The sequence below is a fragment of the Delphinapterus leucas genome, chromosome 16 (assembly GCF_059928025.1).
Source record: "Delphinapterus leucas isolate spDelLeu-1000000601 "Yukka" chromosome 16, BTC_Dleu_Yukka2, whole genome shotgun sequence".
NCBI lineage: Eukaryota > Metazoa > Chordata > Mammalia > Artiodactyla > Monodontidae > Delphinapterus > Delphinapterus leucas.
In genome coordinates, this window is record NC_143144.1 from 50609430 (window position 1) to 50630814 (window position 21385).

Consider the following 21385-nt stretch of genomic DNA (forward strand, 5'->3'; position numbering starts at 1 on the left):
TGCCACAACTAAGACCCGACGCAGCCAAAAAAAATAAGGAAAATAAACAAATAAAATAAATAAATATTTTAAAAAATTTTTCTGAAAACTCAAAGACCAGGTCTTTTCAGCGGAGGTAGAAAAGTATAATGGTGAATAGGGGTAACTGAAAAGCACAGGGGGAAAATTCCACATGGTGCAGGGAAAACAGCACTGAATTAGGGTCTCAGGAACCAAAGTTTCTCTACATGCACACAGCTGGTTAGAGGCAGAATGGAGTTAAATTTGGATCTCCTGACTCCTAATCTAGCACACATCCTACTACATGCTATTGCTACCCTATGTACAGCTACTGATTGAAGGATTAGAACTGTGTAGACATCAGAAAGAAAAGACCCACTGACAGACGCATGGATAAAGAAGCTGTGGTACATATATACAATGGAATATTACTCAGCCATAAAACGGAATGAAACTGGGTCATTTGTAGAGGCATGGATGGACCTAGAGACTGTCATACAGAGTGAAGCAAGTCAGAAAGAGAAAAACCAATATTGTATATTAATGCATATATGTGGAATCTAGAAAAATGGTACAGATGAACCTGTTTGCAAGGCAGAAATAGAGACACAGACGTAGAGAACAAACGTATGGACACCAAGGGGGGAAAGGGGGGTGGGATGAATTGGGAGATTGGGGTTGACGTATATACACTAACTAATATGTATAAAATAGATAACTAATGAGAAACTGCTGTATAGCACAGGGAACTCCACTTCACTGCACAGTAGAAACTAACACAACATTGTAAAACAACTGTACCCCGATTAAAAAAAAAAAAAAAAGAACAGAGAGAGAAAGAAAACCCAAAATGATTTCACTAAGAACATGTTTCTCTTAATTAAAGAAGACCTTTTTGGGACTTCCCTGGTGTCACAGTGGTTAAGAATCCGCCTGCCAATGCAGGGGACACGGGTACAAGCCCTGGTCCGGGAAGATCCCACACGCCACGGAGCAACGAAGCCTGTGCGCCACAACCACTGAGCCTGCGCTCTAGAGACCACAAGCCACAACTACTGAGCCCATGTGCCACAGCTACTGAAGCCCGTGTGCCTAGAGCCTGTGCTCTGCAACAAAGAGAAGCAACCACAATAAGAAGCCTTGCACACTGCAACAAGGAGTAGCCCCCACTTGCTGCAACTAGAGAAAGCCTGCGTGCAGCAATGAAGACCCAACGCAGCCAAAGTTAATTAATTAATTAATTAAATAACTTTATTTAAAAAAAAAAAAGAAGACCCTTTCTAGTAAGATATAAACTAACATTTTCCTATCGAGGTCAGAATTATATTTTATGTGTGCATGTAAACTACATATTTATTTCCCCTAAATTGTAAATTATAAGGGCACACAGATTACATAAGATAAAGCTAAAAGTAAGTACAATTTTTATTTTATCTACTTCTGTACTATTTGAAAATTTAATAAGAAACAAGTACTACTGTTACATCCAGTAAAAATATAGTGATATTTCTAGTTCAATTGACTGAGATTAATTACATTAGCTATGAGCTCTCATTTACGTACGACTGGCTGAAGTATAATTCCTGACAAGGGGAGTTGTTCCAGATATATAGTTACAGTTATATGAACAAAATAATTTGTAAAACTATGTATGATCTACCACATTTTTATCAACTACACATAATACGTAAAATATCTACAAAACATCTGGAACATTGCATAAAATGGAACAAAGGAGAATGTTAATTCAGGTAAAATCAATCCACTTCCTATGGTGAGGCCACAAAAGTTGGCCTTAAAATTTCTAGACATAGCCAATAAAGGAAAACCCAGCCAGATACATGATTTGTAATGTCCATAAGGTAATGACAAAACAGCTGGACTAAAGCCAGACAATTTTTCCTAACAGTAATAATAGTGTGCTTACATAGTGCCTACCATATGCCTGGGCACCATTCATTTAATCTTTTCTACAATGACCCAAGTGAGGGCTAAAACTGCTAGTGCCATTGTACAGATGGGGAAATGGAGGCACACAGAAATTAATGAATGACTCACCAAAGGTCACACAGGTGTTTAAACCCTGCCTGGAGTGCTGGCTCCAGAGTCCCCACAAATTCCATTTGAGGCTGGAATTCAGACAGAGCGACCTTTAGCTGCTACAGTATTTCTCCTCAATCCCTCATAGGGAACACCGTGTGATGTAAGACTAACACCCTCAAGAGCATTCTTACAGCAGGCACCGTGCCACAGTTTGGAGGGCTTTTTAGATTGGACCATAAATGTACAGTTGGATGGAAGGCGGCACTATTTATTGGACCACCTCATTCCCCTCCTTAAAACACTCCAACGGTTTCTCCATTGCCCTGAGAATACCACCTATCCTCCTTATAACATACAAGGCCTTGAAGGGCCATCTTCGTACCTTCAAATGTCACCTCTTACCACTCTTCCCCTCAGTCATGCTGAAGCAGCTTCCCACGTCTTCTGTCTATTCTCTGAACATGCTAAACTCATTTCTGCCTCAGGGCCTTTGCACTTGCTCTTGCTTCCCTGGAATACCCCTCCACCCCCATGGTCTTTACAAAAATGGCTCTTTCTTGTCATTCAGACCTCAGGTCAAACGTCTGTTTCTAAGAGAGCCCTTCCCCACCATAACAATGTATGATACCCCCTGTCCCCACAACCTCTAAATTAGACTGTTTCAATTTCTTCATAGCACAGTTATCACTATTTGAAGCTGTCTCATTCATTAATTTGTTTACTGTTTGTCTTCACTACAAAACCATAAGCTCTATGAGGGAGGGAATCTTTTTTTTTTTTTAACATCTCTATTGGAGTAGAATAGGTTTACAATGGTGTATTAGTTTCTGCTGTATAACAAAATGAATCAGCTCTACATATACATATGTCCCCATATCTCTTCCCTCTTGCGTCTCCCTCCCTCCCACCCTCCCTATCCCACCCTTCTAGGTGGTCACAAAGCACCGGGGGGGGGGGGGGGCGGGGGGAGGGAATCTTGCTTATCTTATTTACTGCTGGATTCTCAGCACCTAGAACATACCTAACATATAACAGGTCCTGAGTAAACAAACATTTATTGAAATTGAAAAATTAATTGAAGACGATGTGATCCTTACCGTGTTGCTTTTCATTTCAGTTGTTTAGGCTGGCTACTCACACAGCCCAGATCCTCAACTGCTTGAAAGCCCTGCTTCAGTTAGGGCGGTGTAGGGAGTACACAGCCTGCACAACCACCATTTCATGCTGGAATTCGGGCCAGAGTGATGCCCCCAGAAATATTCCTGGTCCAGCTGTAAACTAGAGGCCACTTGCATTCACCAGCTGGTGGGCAACACTCCTGAGCAGAATTAAGCCACTTGCCCAGGAGTTTGCAGCATTTCAGAGCCTCACACTGGAGAGCTATCCAAAATGTGCCAAGTGCCTGGAGCCCTTGGGATTAGAGAAGCAAATAAACATCAGTCATCTCGGCCATACATCCGCCGGGCATCGATAGAGTTGATACCACTTCCATAAGGAGTGTGCATTTACGTTTCCAGCTGCCAAGTCACACTGGCTGCCGCAGACTGAGACCAACATAACACTTGTAAGTGTTAATTTGGCAGAGGACAAAGAAGTCCCTGACTTCGTATCAACTAGGCCTCCATCTGTCCAGAGAAGCCAGCAGTCAGCTTTCTCTTATCCCTTCATCAATGATTGAAAAGATGAGAAGCAACAGTGATGGGCAAAGCTTGTAGGAAACACGTGCTCTACCCAAGATCAAAACCACAAGTGGAGGTCAGGTCAGGGGGTTCCTATTTGGTAATAAGGACCTTGTCAAAACAGACACGTGCTTAGTTCATTTCTCTCTGATGAACGTTCTCAAAAGCAGCCCCATGTCATTCAAAACAGCAGGCATGAAGGAGGATGAAGCCACACTCTCTGTCTATAACAAATCTTAATAAATGATAACCTATCAAATGATTTGTTTCTCACATAACTGACTTTTACCTTTTTTTTATATTATTTTCCCTTGACATTAAATATACCTTAGTAAAGTGGTAGGTCCTTGACTAGCCTCATTACATAAACATAACCTTGTTTTATTTGAGAAAGGTTTTAAAATAAGGTGGTCAAAATATGCTTCAGCAAAAAGAAAACTCACAAACAATTAACGTAGTGCCATCTAATCCATGGTTGTTCTCTCATTCCTACTTAGAATTATAAAAGGTCCCTGTAAAATCCCATTAACCTGAGAAGCAGCTCTCTTCATGGCTCTGTGCCTTCTCCAGGAAGCACAGAGTGACTTAGTAGATGAAACATGAAGTGATTTCACACCCAGAGGGTAGACAGAGAAGGGCGCGTCCAGAAGTGCTTGGAGCATGTGGATTTCTAAATGTGTGTAAAGAAAGTAGAGACACGAACAGGTGAGTCATGGGCAGTGACCCGTAAAAGCCACGAGGCCATGTGGGCTGGAGGAGGTGTCACTGCAAAGTCACTGGAGAAGACAAGCCCCAGGTCAGATGGAAAGACGCTTGCAGGGGAGTTTGCAATTGTCCTCATATGATTTGGACCACTAAGGCCTGTGCTGGGCCGGGGCTTCAGTGATGGAAGCGAACGGCAGCCCTTGGAAGAGGCTTGGGAGGAAAACGAGGCCACGTGCCCAAAGGGTGGAAAGGAGGGAGGAAGGCAACAGAAGTCAATGACTGCTTCTTTTTTGAGAAGTTTGGGAGAAAACCGAGCACAAGAAATGTTGAGATGAAATGAACAAGGATGTCTTATCCAGATGTAGTGTGATTAAGAAGTGGAATCACTCTTGTGCCTCCCAGATACACAATCTGTCCTCAGCGTCACCTGCTTCCAGCTCTATGAGGCCCCAAATTTAGTCATCACATCTTACCACTGTTTCTTATATCCACACAAAACCAGCACAAGTCCTAACAGCTCAAGTTGGGACAATTCCAAGTCTCTCTGACTTTGCTGCAAATTCTTGGCCCTCAGACTAGGCAGCCAGAATCATCTTGTCAGGAGAAAACAAACCAAAAATTAAAAAATCTCCCATAAGAGGTCACTGATAATTGATTAAAACAGTCAATCACGTGTAAAGAGGCCCTTAACTAGTGCCTTTCCTTATCACCTGTCCCCTGGTTCATCACCCTCTCTCTCCCTAAAAAAAAAAAACCCCAAAAAACAAAAACATACTTTTAACTCACCCTTTTACCCTGTAGGTCATCAAATATAGTAACTGGAAAAAAAAAAGCAATAAATTATATTATTGTAAACTGGACAAGCCTGATTTTCATAAAGGTAGTAGTAATTTGCTCCATGAAAGGATTCCTTTCAACTCTTTCTGAATTGGTACATAATGCAATCTTTACTGCTTTTTAAGCTGACATAGGCACTTGCTATGAGCCATAAAGCTCTTTGGAAAATTACAAAATATATAATTTCACAGAATAGGAAGAAAGCAGCCTTCCCTTTCATTTGTAATCAACCCCGATGACCAGTCAAAACCTTGCTGAGTAAACATACCTAAAAAGGAGATTTCTTTGTGTTAAAAATCAAAATGAGGGAGGAAGATGCACTTGGGCACCAGAAAACCACATGCTGAGGCCTGGTTATGACAATGTCTGTAGTCTAATCCACTGCCAAGAAGCTCTGTTTCTGCTTCACTGGCCAGGGGAATGTGTGGCAGCCGGGCCTCCAGCACTGGAGCAACTGTGGAAGGCCTCCACCCATGGACAGTGGCAATGCGACAGGGGCAGCATCAGGTCCAAAGTCAGCAAGTAGGGGGACTCACGTGAAGTCTTCACAGTCAAGGGCAAACGGGAGGTACTGTCAACCTCTGAATTCATACAGCTTGATTCTGAGTTTCAAGCTTTTTTTTTTTTTTTTTTTGCGGTACGCGGGCCTCTCACTGTTGTGGCCTCTCCCGTTGCGGAGCACAGGCTCCGGAAGCGCAGGCTCAGCGGCCATGGCTCACGGGCCCAGCCGCTCCGTGGCATGTGGGATCTTCCCGGACCGGGGCACGAACCCGTGTCCCCTGCATCGGCAGGCAGACTCTCAACCACTGCGCCACCAGGGAAGCCCTCAAGCATTTTTAATTACACATATTATACATGCTTAATGTGGAAAAAGGAGAGAATAGAGCAAGAAGACAATAATAAAAATCAGCTACATCCTGCCAACTAATAGGCACTGTTTTTATTTGGAATAAATTCTTTGAGTTTTCTTATATTATATATGTATGTAAATACATTTTTAAAAAACAAGACTGAGAATTCACACCCATTACCATGGCTATTATTGAAAACAAAGACAAAAAAGTTAGCAAGTGTTAGTAAGGATGTGGAGAAACTGGAATCCTTGTGTATTGCTGGTGGGAATGTACAAGAGCGCAGCAACTATGGAAAACAGGATGATGGTTCCTCAAAAAATTAAAAATATATAGAATTACCATATGATCCAGCAATTCCACTTCCAGGTATATACCCAAAATAAATGAAAACAGGGACTTGAACAGATATTTGTACACCTACGTTCATAGCAGTATTATTCACAATAGCCAAAAGATATAAGCAACCCAAGTGTCCAGATGAATGGATAAACAAAATGTGGCATATGTACACAGTGAAATACTATTCAGCCTTAAAGAGGAAATTCTGACCCATGGTACATCTCAGATGAACCTTGAAGACATTATATGAAGTGAGATAAGCCAGTCACAGAGGTACAAATACTGTGTGATTCCACTTATGTGAGGTACCTAGAGTGGTCAAATTCATAGAGACAAAATGAGAATAGTGGTTGCCAAGGGCTGGGGGAGGGAGAATGGAGAGTTATTGTTTAATGGGTATGGAGTTTCAGTTTGAGATGATAAAAAATGTTCTGGAGGGACTTCCCTGGTGGCGCAGTGGTTAAGAGTCTACCTGTCAATGCAGGGCACACAGGTTCGAGCCCTGGTCCGGGCAGATCCCACATGCCATGGAGCAGCTAAGCCCGTGTGCCACAACTACTGAGCCCGCATGCCACAACTACTGAAGCCCGCATGCCTAGAGCCCGTGCTCTGCAATAAGAGAAGCCACGGCGGCGAGAAGCCCACGCACCACAACGAAGACCCAATGCAGCCAAAAATAAATTAATTAATTAATTTTAAAAAATGTCCTGGAGATAGATGGTGATGATAGCTGCACAACGGTGTGAATGTACTTTAATGTCACTCTTCTTTGTTTACTGAAGTATAGTTGATTTACAAAGTTGTGCTAGTTTTGGGTGTACAGCAAAGTGATTCAGTTTTACACACACACATATATACATATATATATTCTTTTTCAGAGTCTTTAGAACTATACTCTTAAAAATGGCTAAAATGGTAAATTTTACATTTTGTATTTTTTACCAAAATTAAAAAAAAAAAAACACCATGATGATCCTATCTGTAATTTGCTGTTTTCGCTTCATTTGATACCATGGCTGTTAATAAAGGTACTCTGTCTGATCATTTAGACATGATTGCAAAGTATTTTACTGTATGAATGTACCATAATTGAGTTCACCAATCCTCTACTGTTGGACAGTTAGGCTGCCTCTGATTTTTCTCTCCCCAAAAGACGCTGTATGATTCAATCATGTGACATATCAGGTCACACTACATTCCTGATGATCTTTCTTTTGGACTCATTAAGCTCATTCACAAATATTCTGAGAATCTTGCACTTCAGTCAGCAAAATTTCCACACCATTAAAAAATATTTATTAACTACTTGTCCCTGTAATATATTAATAATTAATAACAAAGATAATGATTAATACTTAATTTTAAATATTTATTCAGTACTTGTACACTTTTTTTTTTTTTTTGGCCGCATCGCACGGCACGCAGGACCTTAATTCCCCGACCAGGGATTGAACCCATGGCCCCTGCAGTGGAAGTGCAGAGTCCTAACCACTGGACCGCCAGGGAAGTCCCAGTACTTGTACACTTTCAAACTTACTATGGAGGACAAAAGTTAGAAATGTTACTAACTGAACATGACACCATGGGCAAGATTCAAAATACTTAACAAGAGGTGGATAAAGTTGCCAATCACTCAGAGGAGAGGCCAGCTGAACAATGGGTCAGCCAGACCAGTTAACCCTGACTAACCCCAAAGAAACCATTTAACCAGGAGTATGGAGTAATATGGGAGTTCTAAAGCAAAAGTTTCTGAACAGACCCTATCTTTTGTTGGTCGCTCAAAGGAGAAAGAGCGTAATTGAGAAAAGAGGAGCCAGGCTCTGGATTGGTAAAGTTCAAAACCCCTATGGGACCTGGAAGTGGACCCAGAGGTTCTGTCGGATAAACTGGTCTAGAGCCTAGGAGAGAGATCTGGTGTGCAGATCAAATATACACTTGGAGGTCAGAGCACACAGTTGATCACAAAGACCTTTAAAAGCAGGACTTTCAGACTGTGGGTGTCCCCTGTTAATGGCAGAGTCAATTCAGCACATCTGGAGGGAGGCTGAGATTCGCATTTCTGATAAGCTGCTGAGTGAGGCCTATGCTGGTCCCCAGACTACGAAATGAGAAGCAAGGTGTCCTGAGGGTGGGTAGAAAAGGAGAGAGAGGGGGACTTCGAAGAACCCTGATATTTAGGAGAGGATAAGAAGAGGAGGCTGCAACGAAATTGAGAAAGGTAAAAAGAAGTTCAAGAGAGCCTGGGGTCACTGAGGTCAAAGAAGAAAGGAACAATACTGCAGCCCTGCTGAAGAGGTACTGAGCCTGTCGTAGTCCACTCGGGTTGTCACAACAAAATACCACAGACTGGGTGGCTGAAACAGCAAACATTTATTCTCCCACAGTTCTGGAGTCAGGAAGTCCAAGATCAGGGTGCCAGCCTGCTCGGTTTCTGGTGAGAGCTCTCTGCCTGGCTTGCAGAGAGCTGCCTTCTTGCTATGTGCTCACATGGCCTCTCCTTGGTGTGTATATGGAGAGAGAGGTATTTCTCTCTCTTCTTCTTCTTAAAAGGAAACTAATCCTGTCACGGGGTTCCACCCTCATGACCTCATCTAAACCTAATACCTCCCAAAGGCCCTACCTTCTATTTTTTTTTAATTAATTAATTTATTTATTTATTTTTGGCTGCGTTGGGTCTTCGTTGTTGTGAGCGGGCTTTCTCTAGTTGCAGCGAGTGGGGGCAACTCTTTGTTGCGGTGCACGGGCTTCTCATTGTTGTGGTTTCGCTTGTTGCAGAGCATGAGCTCTAGGCGTGCGGGCTTCAGTAGTTGTGGCATGTGGGCTCAGTAGTCGTGGCTCGCGGGCTCAGTTGCTCCACAGCATGTGGGATCTTCCTGGACCAGGGCTCGAACCTGTGTCCCCTGCATTGGCAGGCGGATTCTTAACCACTGTGCCACCAGGGAAGTCCCGGCCCTACCTTCTAATACTATCACATTGGGGGTTAGGGCTTCAACATATGAATTGGGGGGGCACACAAACATTGCATCCCTAAAAGTGCCCACTGGGGCTTCCCTGGTAGCGCAGTGGTTGAGAGTCCTCCTGCCGATGCAGGGGACACGGGTTCATGTCTCGGTCCGGGAAGATCCCACATGCCGCGGAGCGGCTGGGCCCGTGAGCCATGGCCACTGAGCCTGCGTGTCCGGAGCGTGTGCTCCGCAACGGGAGAGGCCACAGCAGTGAGAGGCCCGCGTACCACTAAAAAACAAAAGAACAACAAAAAAAGTGCCCACTGGGCTTTGTGTAAATGTAAAGATACCCAGTAGGTGTTTGGCAGCAACTTCATTGGATGATGTGATTACTTGAGGGTACAGATTCATTATGACAACCCAAGACCACTGCTGTAATACTCATGACCTGTCAGCACTCTCAGGCTCCTCCAGGTTGAGAATGCTGAGCCCCTGGCTTGGCAGAATTGCTGTGTCCCGGCTCAGTGCAGCACCCTCGACATAGAGGAGAAGGCAGGAGCTCCTGGGTGCACATGCCAGGAAGCTCCTGAAACAGGAGTCTAGGCCACAAACATTCACATCTCTAATACCTATTAATTTGCTAAAAACAGTCCCCCTGGGCACTACAGACTTAACGGAACAGTCAGAGTCAGAGGGCTCAAATCCCTGCCGGCAGCCTGCATTTTCTCTCTCTGAAACTATCAATATTGCTTTACTTTACAGGCCCAGCAGAAGTTCTATTTGTGGAAATTGAAAATAAGTGCAGTCACAAATGCTTCTTATCCCCATATTCCCACAAGAAGCTCAAAGAAAAGGCACATGGTTTCCCAGGTCCAAGCTCCCAGCCTTGTTATTTTGTGACCTCATCAGTCACTCTGCAGAAAGCCCTGCAGAAAACCAGGCCTGCAAGAGCCCTGCTCCCCATAGAATGGCTTCCTGGGGGAGTTCCCAGCTCAGCTCACGGCTCTCTGGCCCCGGCCATGGGATCCACCGACTAGGGCGGTCATAAACTGCACTCAGCCATCATTAGTTAACCTCGGAAAGTCATCACAATCAATACGATGAGAGATGGGATTTTCCACAATGCTTTACTTTCGATTAAAATTAAAATTAAATAAACCAGGTGCTGCCTTGTAGAGCCAATAATATTTTATAATTGTGGTTATTTGGCAAATTAAGGCAAAAGACCAAGCAGAATGCCAAAATGAAGCTACCTTGACTTATAATTACAACAATCTCGCTTATCCAGACATATTAGCTAGCTATGTGACAAAGGGCTAAAAGCTAACAAAATTGAAATCTGTGCAATTTATTCACAGGAACACATCAATGCATCTGATTCATTTATACTCTAGAGATAATTCTAACTGGCCTAATTATTTGTTTTTCAAGGCAGCAACAAATTAGAATGTAAACTCCAGGACAGGGATTTTTGTCTGTTTTGTTCACTGATATATCCCTGACACCAAGAACAGAACTCAAGTATCTGATGGATGGTGAGAGAATGAACCTTTACATGTTCTCCTCAATTTTACAGCCCAGACCCACCCTATTAATGTCACAACTCGGCTACTTCACACTTGAGCCCCAAAGACCTTTGATTTTGCAACCCCTGGTTTAAGTGCTATGACAGACCATTGGCTTGTAAATGGATATTCTAAGCAACTGACACAATTTCTTGTATGAATAAAAATGTTCCCTCTGTGATCTTGTTTCCACTGGTTATTTGCTTAGCACCTTGTTTTTACCAAAACAAATGTCCACCTTGTTTCCTACCAGGTCATAAACTCCTTCACACTAGTTATTGAGGCAAATTGGTTGAATTGAGCTGGAAAGGGAAATTTTAGCTCAGTGCCTAACCTTCACCATTTGAAGGCTCTCCAAACTGAACTCCACCTGGAGAGGAATAGAGTCTTGTAAAAAACTGATAAACAGAAACCTCAATTAAAGAGTCAGGAGACCAGAAAGGGGAGCACTTATGCCCTGTGATGGTAACAGAGCTCAACAGCAAGAAGGAAGACTCCTTTCCTAGCAACAGCTCAGCCAGTGAAAGGCCATGGACTCTGTTTACTAGAACCCTGCCAACTTCCTTTTCCCCTCTATAAAAGAGTTCTCCTTCCCTGGCTGTGAAGGGACTTGCACGTGGCTCACCATGGTTGCAGACCCCAAACTGCAATTCTCTGCTGATCCTGAATAAAACCATCTTTGCTAGAGAAATATCTGGCAGTCTATTTGTTTTAGGTCAACAGTGTGAGTAATTGTTTTTAATCCCCTCATTACCCGGCATATCATAGGAACTAAGTGGCATTGTAATTTCCCATTTGAAATACAGCACTTTTTTGGATTAACATTCTGTTCAAATTTCAACAGTTCTGTGGTCAATGTGATACTTCCAATAATGGCCAGGAATCCACTAAATCCATGACAGGCCAACAGTTCTTGCTGAGGCCTAATTCAAGAAAAATTCCAATGTTTAAGAGCCATGTTCTTTTTTTTTTAAATTCAAAATGAAAATAGCTTATTGAGTTCTATTGGGAGAATGGGGAGATTAGAAATGTACATTCTCATAACCTAGAACACCAACTTTATTGAACAGAAGACTCTCACGTCCCTGTCTGAGCGTCTCTAAGAAATAACCCTGCAGAGGTAGTTGGGCAGTTTTCTGATCTTTCATATTTATACAGAACTCTACCACTCACAAAGTGAGTTATTAGGCATTACCCATTCTCCAAACCACTCCTCAAGGGATTGATTACCACATTCCCACAACCCTAAAATAACAGAAATTGTAAGTTACCTCATGGACTTAAAAACAACTTTTCAGGAAAAAGGAAAAATTAAGAAACTCCAGGATATTAAATATATGCATCTACTGCCGATCACATGTTATTTCAGAAACATTAAAATGAAAAGGAAAAATAGTGTACCTTAGACTCGGGGAAACTGAGACTAGAATCTTCTGATCTTCAAGTGACTTGCCCAAAGTCACTCGATGATTTGCCTACAGGACCAGGGCTAGGGTATCTTCATTTCTTTCATGCAACAGTAGCTGAGCACCAATACATGCAAGTGCTGGAAAAACAGAGATGAGCAGAGGCAGCCCGGGCCGTCCTCCCCACCTCTTACTGTCAGGGGCTCTGTTCTCTGTTTGGGCAAGGCAGGACAGAGCAGCACAGATAGCTCTCCTTTCTCAGAAGAGTTGGCTGCCAGGACACTCCGGTGCTGCTAAACCTGGGAGTATCTTGGTTCCCAGAGCCCAGCCCTCCAGCAGCCTCACCCAGGTAGGTCCCGGAGAGGACAATGCGTTCCTGAGCCCCACCTCTGCCCTCTCAGCAGTTCTGTCTGGCTGGAGACAGGCATGCCTGGCTCCTTTAGGTGATTTGTACATGCAGAGAAGGTGGCCAGGGAGCACGCACACCAAACTGTTCGCAGTGTAAACCTGGAGCATGGGAGAAGAGGGGGTGCAGTGGGGAAGCAGTATGCCCTTTATTCCCTTCTGTAAAGTCTAAACTATTTCAGAGGTGATTTTGAAAATGCAGATCTGGAAAAAGAAACCAAGAAAAGCAAATCTAAAATGTGCAATTTGGACATACAAAGGTTTGGGTTGAAATCCAGGCTCTCCCACTGACTTGCTGTGTAACCATGTCTCCACTGTCTACCCACTTCACAGCGTTGTTCCAAACGATTTAGTTGCTGCCGCTGGACTCTCTCCCCGTCCCCACGTCCACAGTCCTGGTCACACTGTGTGGTCAGTCTGTTAATGGGTTCTTCCAGGGCAGGGGTGGCCCCACTCTTTGCTTTTTCCTAATATCATACATGACACATTCGTGTTTAAAATTACCTGGGGAAACATATGGGCAGAGACCACGATTTATATCATATATGCTCTGCTCGCAACTATGACTTTTCAAAATCTGTTTAAGAATAGTGGCAGTTCCTTCCTCTGACTTTCTGTTGCTACACAGCTTCATTCATCAATGTATCTTGTGGGCAGTGGCAAGACCTGGGGAGAAGTATTTTAGGAATCGTTGAAAGAATTACACTGGGTCATATGAAGGAGTCTCTCTACTTCCTCCTCAAAACCGATAACAAATACTCCACGTTCATACTGCATCGACAAAAAAACAGTATCTCTCACTTCATCTTTCCCATCAGTTTACTCACAGAATGTCTAAGAGTATAGCAGAGGGCCCAGCATGAGGGCCAGAACCATGAATAAAAAGCAGATGTGTCTGGAAAACAGGCCTTCAGGGAGTCGATCTGCAAGTAGATCAAGAGGCCTCATGAGCAGTAACTCACACTAAGGGGAGAATGAAGCAAGATGCACAAGCTGAGTTTCTCCCCTGGACTTGACAACTAATGGGGAAGAATTGACGTAGGCTGGATTTCCTCAAAATCCAGTAGAGGTTAAGCAATTCAAACACTATTTGTATTATAATTGCAAAGGGGGCCTGGGAAAAAGTAAGTTATGTGGTATCAGGCAGAACAGTTCAGATTTTCCAGAAATATTTTATGATCCCAGGCATATAAAGCAGCAGAATGAAAAGACACATAATCCCCAAAAACATTACAAGTGTGGCATTTTCACCACTCAAAAGCCTTCCACGAACTGATCAGCCAACTCATATAAAAATTTCAAACTCTCACCCAGCTATTCTCCTTCAAAGAAACTACCATAAGGATATAAACCAAAATACAGAAAAAGTTCACTCCACAATGATGTTCAAAGCAGGGCAACGTGCGACATCAAAAAAATGATGCCCCACACTTACTGACTTCATTTCCTGATAGGTCTCTGGACCGCAAAGCCTCAATACAATACAAACTCTGTCTTGACCTCTTCATGAGGCTCAGATGGCACAAAATATACAAGAACCTGAGAAACATTTGTAAATCCCTTTACTATTTCAAAAGCATAAATATGCAAAAAGCTTATACCTGGGGGAAGAAAGGAACGGTGGAAAGAAAAGCATCACAGGTTCTGAAAGTACACATACGCACAAGTGTTTTGCAAATCTCCAGAGCAGTGAGCCCTGAACTAGTGAGCTAAAGACAATCAGTGGCAGATAACAGAGAAATTGTCAGGGGCCTCACCGCCAGCTGCCACTACTCAGTCACAAAGCCCGCGGAAAGGGCAGTGACCCAACCCTTGCCAATGACTTGAAGAAAAGTCTTTAGGGAGATCCTGGGAAAGGTTTCCTCATTACTGAGGAGATACGAAGACACAGCTTCTCCCCTTCCACTGGATGTCTCCTACCTCGATACGACCCTTCAAACTATTGCCCATCTTGGGACCATGAGGGGAGTCAGGCTGAGAACAAAACCAACACAGGGCAGGACCAAAACCAAAAGAATCACAAAGAAACAAACTCAGAGCCAGACATTCTGCTCCTGGACTTTCTACTACACAAAGGAATTCTTTTCCTTACTAGTAAAGTCAGCCCAGGTTAGAGTTTCTGTTCCTTACACCCCAAAACATCCTACCTGATACATTATCTACATGTGCCACTTCTGTATCAGACCCAGCTCACAAATTATTTTTCCCTATGCGGTAGCTCCATAACTTCACATGTGGGGATTTCTAAGCTTCCATCAGATGTAATTTTGATTTCCTGAAATCCTAAATGGGCAGAAGAAAAAGGGAGACAGAGGTATGCACAGCTGTACAAAGGGAACACATACGGCTGGTTCCCATCACACGGCTAACTATAGAAGCAGAGGCCACCACAGTGAGTCCCACTGAAGAGTCTCACTGAAGCTTCTGGCCCCTCTCCCATGACCCCCACCCCCATATATCACAACAAAGCTCGACATCTGGAAGCCCGATGATCTTCAGCTGCCTCTCTCTGCCCAGAGAGTGTTGTACTGCACACGACCAGGAGAAAAAAAGAGGAGGGAGAAGGAAGGGGAAGAGGAGATTTCATCAGAGCACGTAGTCTTTTCTTTCCAGGGTGATAATGGCAATTTTCTAAAACACCCAAAATTGCTTGTGAAATGTACTGTCTTGTCAATTAACACTTCAAATCCTTTTTTCAAAAATTACAGTTCAAAATAGAAGCTATTCAACTGTTCTTTGACAATGTTCTACTGAGACCACTGAGTGATTTTTATTGCATGCCAGCCATCAGCTAACCTTCTGTATCTTTCCCTAAAACCATAACACACTTGAGTTGCAGCTTTCTAAAGTCTAGACCAATCCTTGGGGCTTCTTGGAACCATCCTCCCAGGAGAAGCAGGGTCTAGTCAACATCTACCCAACATCTCTGCAGATCTCAGCCTTGACCTTGACCCCATGAGATTTACCTCCAATCCACTTGAGTCATGTCCTCCCAAAGCCACACCATCAACCTACCATCACCTGTGCCTACCCTCACTTCTGAAATGCAGGGTTGTTGTGAGAATGAAGTATCCCTCTCTAACCCCAACTTTCCAACCTCCCCAAGTCTCTCTTCTTTTTTTTTTAACATCTTTATTGGGGTATAATTGCTTTACAATGGGGTGTTAGTTTCTGCTTTATAACAAAGTGAATCAGTTATACATATACATATGTTCCCATATCTCTTCCCTCTTGCATCTCCCTCCCTCCCACCCTCCCTATCCCACCCCTCCAGGCAGTCACAAAGCACCGAGCTGATCTCCCTGCACCTGGTTTTCAACCTCCTTGAACCCTCAGGCCCCTGGTTCCTCCATTTTCTCCCATTCCATCAGCCTGTCCTGCTCTCGTATCCCTCTCCTTAGAGGCTAGAGCTCATGATCCATCACATCAATTGCTCTCTTTCTGGCATCCCCAATCCTTCCAAGCCACCAGTCCCCAATTCCACATCAATCCAAATATCCAAACGTTTCCACTCCTATAAATGGTAGCAGTAAGGCAAGTTTTGCTAGAGCAAATCTTTCAACCTTGCAGATTAACGGCGCGACACAATCATGATTTCTAACAGACTAAGTGCGTGGAGTGACTCAGCATCAATTTGTTGTACCAATTCCATACACACATTGGTTCCTGTTTCTGCCTCTTAGTAGCTGTACAACCTCAGGCAAGTTGCTTAACCCTCTGTGTTTTAGTTGTCTCATTTGTAAAGTTAGGATAATAATTCCATCTTTACAGAGCTGTTGCAAGAAATTAGTGAGTAAATATATGTAATTTTAACAATGCTTAGAACATAAAAAGTGTCCAAAACTATTGGTGCCAGTTACTATTTTAGAGAGAATTGGGGCCGCTGGATAGGATTTCCCTCTATTTCCTTTCCTTCAGTTATTCTTCCAGTTTATTCACATCCATGTGCATCCTTATTTCTTTTCTGCCTTTCTCAAAGAAAGATGTGTCCATTTATATTTAATTTTTCTAGTTAATATACCCCTCCTCTTTTCTATATTTTGAACCTAGACATTTACACTGGGTCTTCTTTAGCCTATAAATTTACTCAAGTGTCTCTCATCTTGAAGCAGAAAGGAAGAACAGGAGAAAGGAAAGAAGGGGACATAAGGAGACAGAAGGGGCAAAAACTACCTTTCAGCCTTGCCACCCTTTCCAACTACCACCAATTACTTTCTTCCCTTCACACTCCCAGCCTCTTAAGAACCTGTCTCCTCACCCCTGTCCTCATTCCCACCACCACGGAATGGAATTTGCCACCTGCCCCCCATACACACCACGCAAGCTATTTTTGACATTATCACCAATGTCTCCTAATTGCCAGTGGTAGCTCTGCCATCCTTAATTAACTGACCTCTCTGTAGCATCTGGCACTGCTGACTTCTCTCTCATTACTGAACTATTTCTCCCCTGAATTTCCATGACAGGAGTCTCTCCTGTTGAGCCTTCCTCCCCTGAGACCTGTGCTTCTTACTTCTTTGGCTAGATCCTTCTTCCTCGGACCACTCGTTAGATATTGTGTCATTTATCCATCCATTCAACACATGTACTGAACACTTACCGAAGGGCAGGTACCATGACAGCTGCTGGAACCAGCTAAGCAGGGGCAGCTGAAACACAACTCCAGAGGTCGTTACTACTCAAGGTGAGACACAACGACTCAGACATCTGAGTGGTCTTTTCTGAAGTCGAGTGTGGCAGTGACACGACTCGGGCCCTGCCCTCACACTTGGTATAGTGAAAAAGAACATGTAACTAGACAATCAGAGGACAAAAAGAAAGGTACAGTGACCGCGGTAGAATGTGAACACACCCTAGTTATGCTCCACAATTTTTTGATCCATTTCACACTTCACTCTTCACACACCCCCCAGGTAATTACATCCCATCACGTGATTTTAACTGAACCTAGTAGCCGATGATGCCCAAACCTTGTATTATTTGCACAGAGTATCATATTGCCTACCAAACGTCTCTACCACATGCCCTAGAGGGCACCAAGGCACCAAAAATATAAATAAAGCAAAAGTCTTACCGTGAGGCATTAATCATTTCCCATCTGTACCACTTCAGCAGACCCCCTGGTTTATCACCCTCTTGGACTTTTCTTCAAGCCCCATTAAGAGTTAGCTGTTTGAAACACAAGTTAATTTTATCACCAAACCCCCAGTGCTACCTAAATCCCCTGTGTAAAAGCTTTCAAGGATTACTCTTAGTGGCCAAAGCAAAACTGAAACTCCTTCTACCTTAGTGTGATACACAAGACCCTAAATGTTCTAGCTCCTGCCTGCTCTTCTGTCATCTACATAGCCACATACGTACCCTGCACGTCAGCCACCCCAAACCACCCTGAAAAACCATGTGGTTCCTTCAATCCACAGTGTCCTTTCCCACCTCATTGCCTTTGTACCTATTATTCCTGCTGCCTAGAATGCCCTTCCTCTGGTTGTTCACCTCATGAATTTCTACATTTAATTGCTTGACCAATCTAAGCAGAGTTAAGTACCTCTGGCTCTAAACTCCCATAGAAAGCAGTCACTACTGGGACTTATCACAGTGCAGTGATTCTTTACTGATACACCTGTCTCCCCTAGGATAGCGTAAGCCTTTGAATAAGGACCCTGCCTATTCTCTGGGGGCCTTCAGCGTCCGGGGCAGCATCTAGCACGTGCTGGGTACTCAGCCTTGTGAAGAGGTAAACTCACTGAGCTATTTTAACATTGTTTAATCACAGCATTTTTTAAATTAGGGACTTTAAAGGTAATTAATTCTCTTTCATCAAATGTCTCTTCCCCAGAAGAGACTATTTAAGATTATTAAAACTATAAAAGGCTAAACTGAAATTTTACCTTAATATACAGTAACCTGTCTTTGGAACCAATTAAGTATACTATTATGCAAGAATTTATAAAGAAAGCAGAATGTTCCAGGACACTTCGGAGATGTCAATTTGGGGGATCAAATGACTCAATGTCATTTGAAATTTTAGTTAGACCTTCATTTCTAATAAAATTAGAATATATGGGACTTCCCTGGTGGTCTAGTGGTTAAGACTCTGTGCTCCCAATGCAGGGGGCCTGGGTTCGATCCCTGGTCAGGGAACTAGATCCCACATGCCGCAACTAAAGATCCCTCACGCCACAACTAAAGATCTCGCATGCTGCAACGAAGATCCCATGTGCCACAACTAAGATCTGATGCAGCCAAATAAATATTTTTTTAAAAATTAGAATATACGGTTGGCTATATTTTATTTTATTTGAATGTGGAAGATAATCAAAGAAGTCAACCTAAAGAAGTAAAAAGGAATAATCCATAGTAGAAGATAATGTAAAAAGAATATATACATTTATATGAATATGTATAACTGAATCACTTTGCTGTACATCTGAAACTAATACAAAATTGTAAATCAACTATATTTCAAGAAAAAAATTTTAAAAAGAAGTAAAAAGAAGAGGAAAATGTGTGGGGCTTAATTTTTGATACAATGACCAGTCCCTTTATCATTGGAACACCCTTACTATTAAGTAAAATATTTTTGACAGTATCTTATTTATATCCATTTATTTATTCTTTACCCACGTACTTTGACTTTTTCTAAGAATGTTTATGAATTTTTTAATTAAGTCATCACTGTTGCCTGGTGAGCCTTGTAACTAAAGTTGCCAAACAGCTAGCCAGCATGGAGGGCAGGGTCTGTGTCACTGAAACGAAATGAAGCTTGGACCCAGGTGGAATGGACCTTACCCCTGGGTTCATTGGGATTACAACCAGAACCTGGCAGTCACTGCTCTGATTACAAAAGAGAGAACAAAGACATGGGAGAGATATCTGGCTTTTAAAAGTCAAGAAACCATAATACTTCTTAAATCATTTTATGCCAAAAATACCACAATGGCTGTCTACACTGCCAAATCCACTAGATAACCACTCAAGTTTATCTTCTCATTCTGCACCTCAATACACGTATGGAAGAAGCCCTATAGTTTTGAGCAGGATACAGGATTTTTGAAGAGTGGGAGAACTTCCTTGGCTGGTTCCCACACCCTGTGCTCTGACCCTGCCAGGCTACCTCCCCCACCCACACATACACTCGTGTTCCAACTCTTCCAACAGTTATGCACGAGCATATGTGGGGAAACAGCAAATTAAAATAGAAAAAGGAAACATCACTGACCAATGTGTATTGGGTTAACGTGAGTACAGAAGAGTGTACCTGACCTAGCACAGCTACTCCTCGGCATTTTATCTTTGACCCGTTACACTCTCTATAAACACTCCCCATGGGTAATTACACTTACACACACACACACACACACACACACAACTTAAACTGAGTCTCTATGCTGATGACTCCCAATCTATATTTCTTGCCCAGAATATCTAACTGCTCATTTGGCTCTCTCTCCCCACAAGCATGAAGGATATAAAGTTAATAAGACCCCAAGTCTTCCCATGTTTTTTTCAACACAGATGCACAGCAGCAGCTAGAAATAATTAGGACCTACCAGAACCACATAAACCAAATTTGGCAGGGAAGGAAAAGCAGAAACTTAGAAACATGTGACCTAGGCATTTACAAACTTGTTTTTGCCAAGAAATCCTTTGTTCAAATAAAATCTTACTTGGAAACCCAAAATGTGAAATCAAGAATAGCCCACCTGCTCGGGTTGCAGAAAAAACCACCGAAAGGAACCCTAAGCTGGACGCTGGACTCTTCCTGCCCACATTGTCCCCATGCCCCGGAACAGCCCCCGAGGCTCCTTGAAACTCTCAGAAATCTGCAAAACATAGTTCAAAAACTACTGGTCAAGATCCATGAAGGTGCTATTTTCAATACAAAAATTAACAGCGTAAGCACAGTTTGGGAAAGCTAACTGGTAACCAGGCATGAGAATTTCCATGAGTATTAACAGATGCACACTATATATAAAATAGATAACCAACAAGGACCTACAGTACAGCACAGGGAGCTATACTCACTATTTTGTAATCACCTATAAGGGAAAAGAATCTGAAAAAGAATGTGTGTGTATGTGTGTGTGTGTGTGTGTGTGTATGTATATATATATATATATATATATATAACTGAATCACTTTGCTGATTCAACAACACAACATTATAAATTAACTATACTTCAATAATAAATAAACGAATAAATAAATAAATAAAAGAACAAATGTCACTAAAAATAAAGTTGGTTCTGAGTAGCGAGAGCTAGATCAGTCTTTTTCAGGTCCTATGTCAACCACTTCACCACATTTTCTCAAAGACAGTAAATCCCAATGACAAGGAAAACTCTAAAATTAGTCGTATTTTGTTTAAGTCACACAAGGCCAAGTTTAAATTGCTATCTTTCTTATACTAGCTTTCTTATCTAAAGTCCTATATTTTCGAAATCAATTTGGTACAATTAAATCAAAGGAAAAGTATCCTTTTAATTAAGGATTTATTTTATTTAAGAGGCAAATTTGAGCATTAGGATTAACAAGTCAGTCAACTTAAGGAAACACATAATAAATAAGGACATATCTGTAAGTTATTATAGAGGAAACACATTGTTG

The 21385-nt window shown here is 42.5% G+C and overlaps 1 protein-coding gene across 2 annotated transcripts in view; it reads right to left on the minus strand.

Moving 5' to 3' along the window:
- Positions 1–21385, minus strand: part of SLC16A12 (solute carrier family 16 member 12) — a 93540-nt gene that overhangs the window by 64516 nt on the left and 7639 nt on the right. The window contains exon 1 of one of the 2 annotated variants that reach the window (XM_089897896.1): positions 20482–20708. The exons of the other annotated variant lie outside the window; for it this stretch is intronic. The gene's annotated coding sequence lies outside the window, so the exon portion shown is untranslated. Of the gene's footprint in view, positions 1–20481; positions 20709–21385 lie in introns of those variants that run through there. 2 annotated transcript variants of the gene reach the window in all.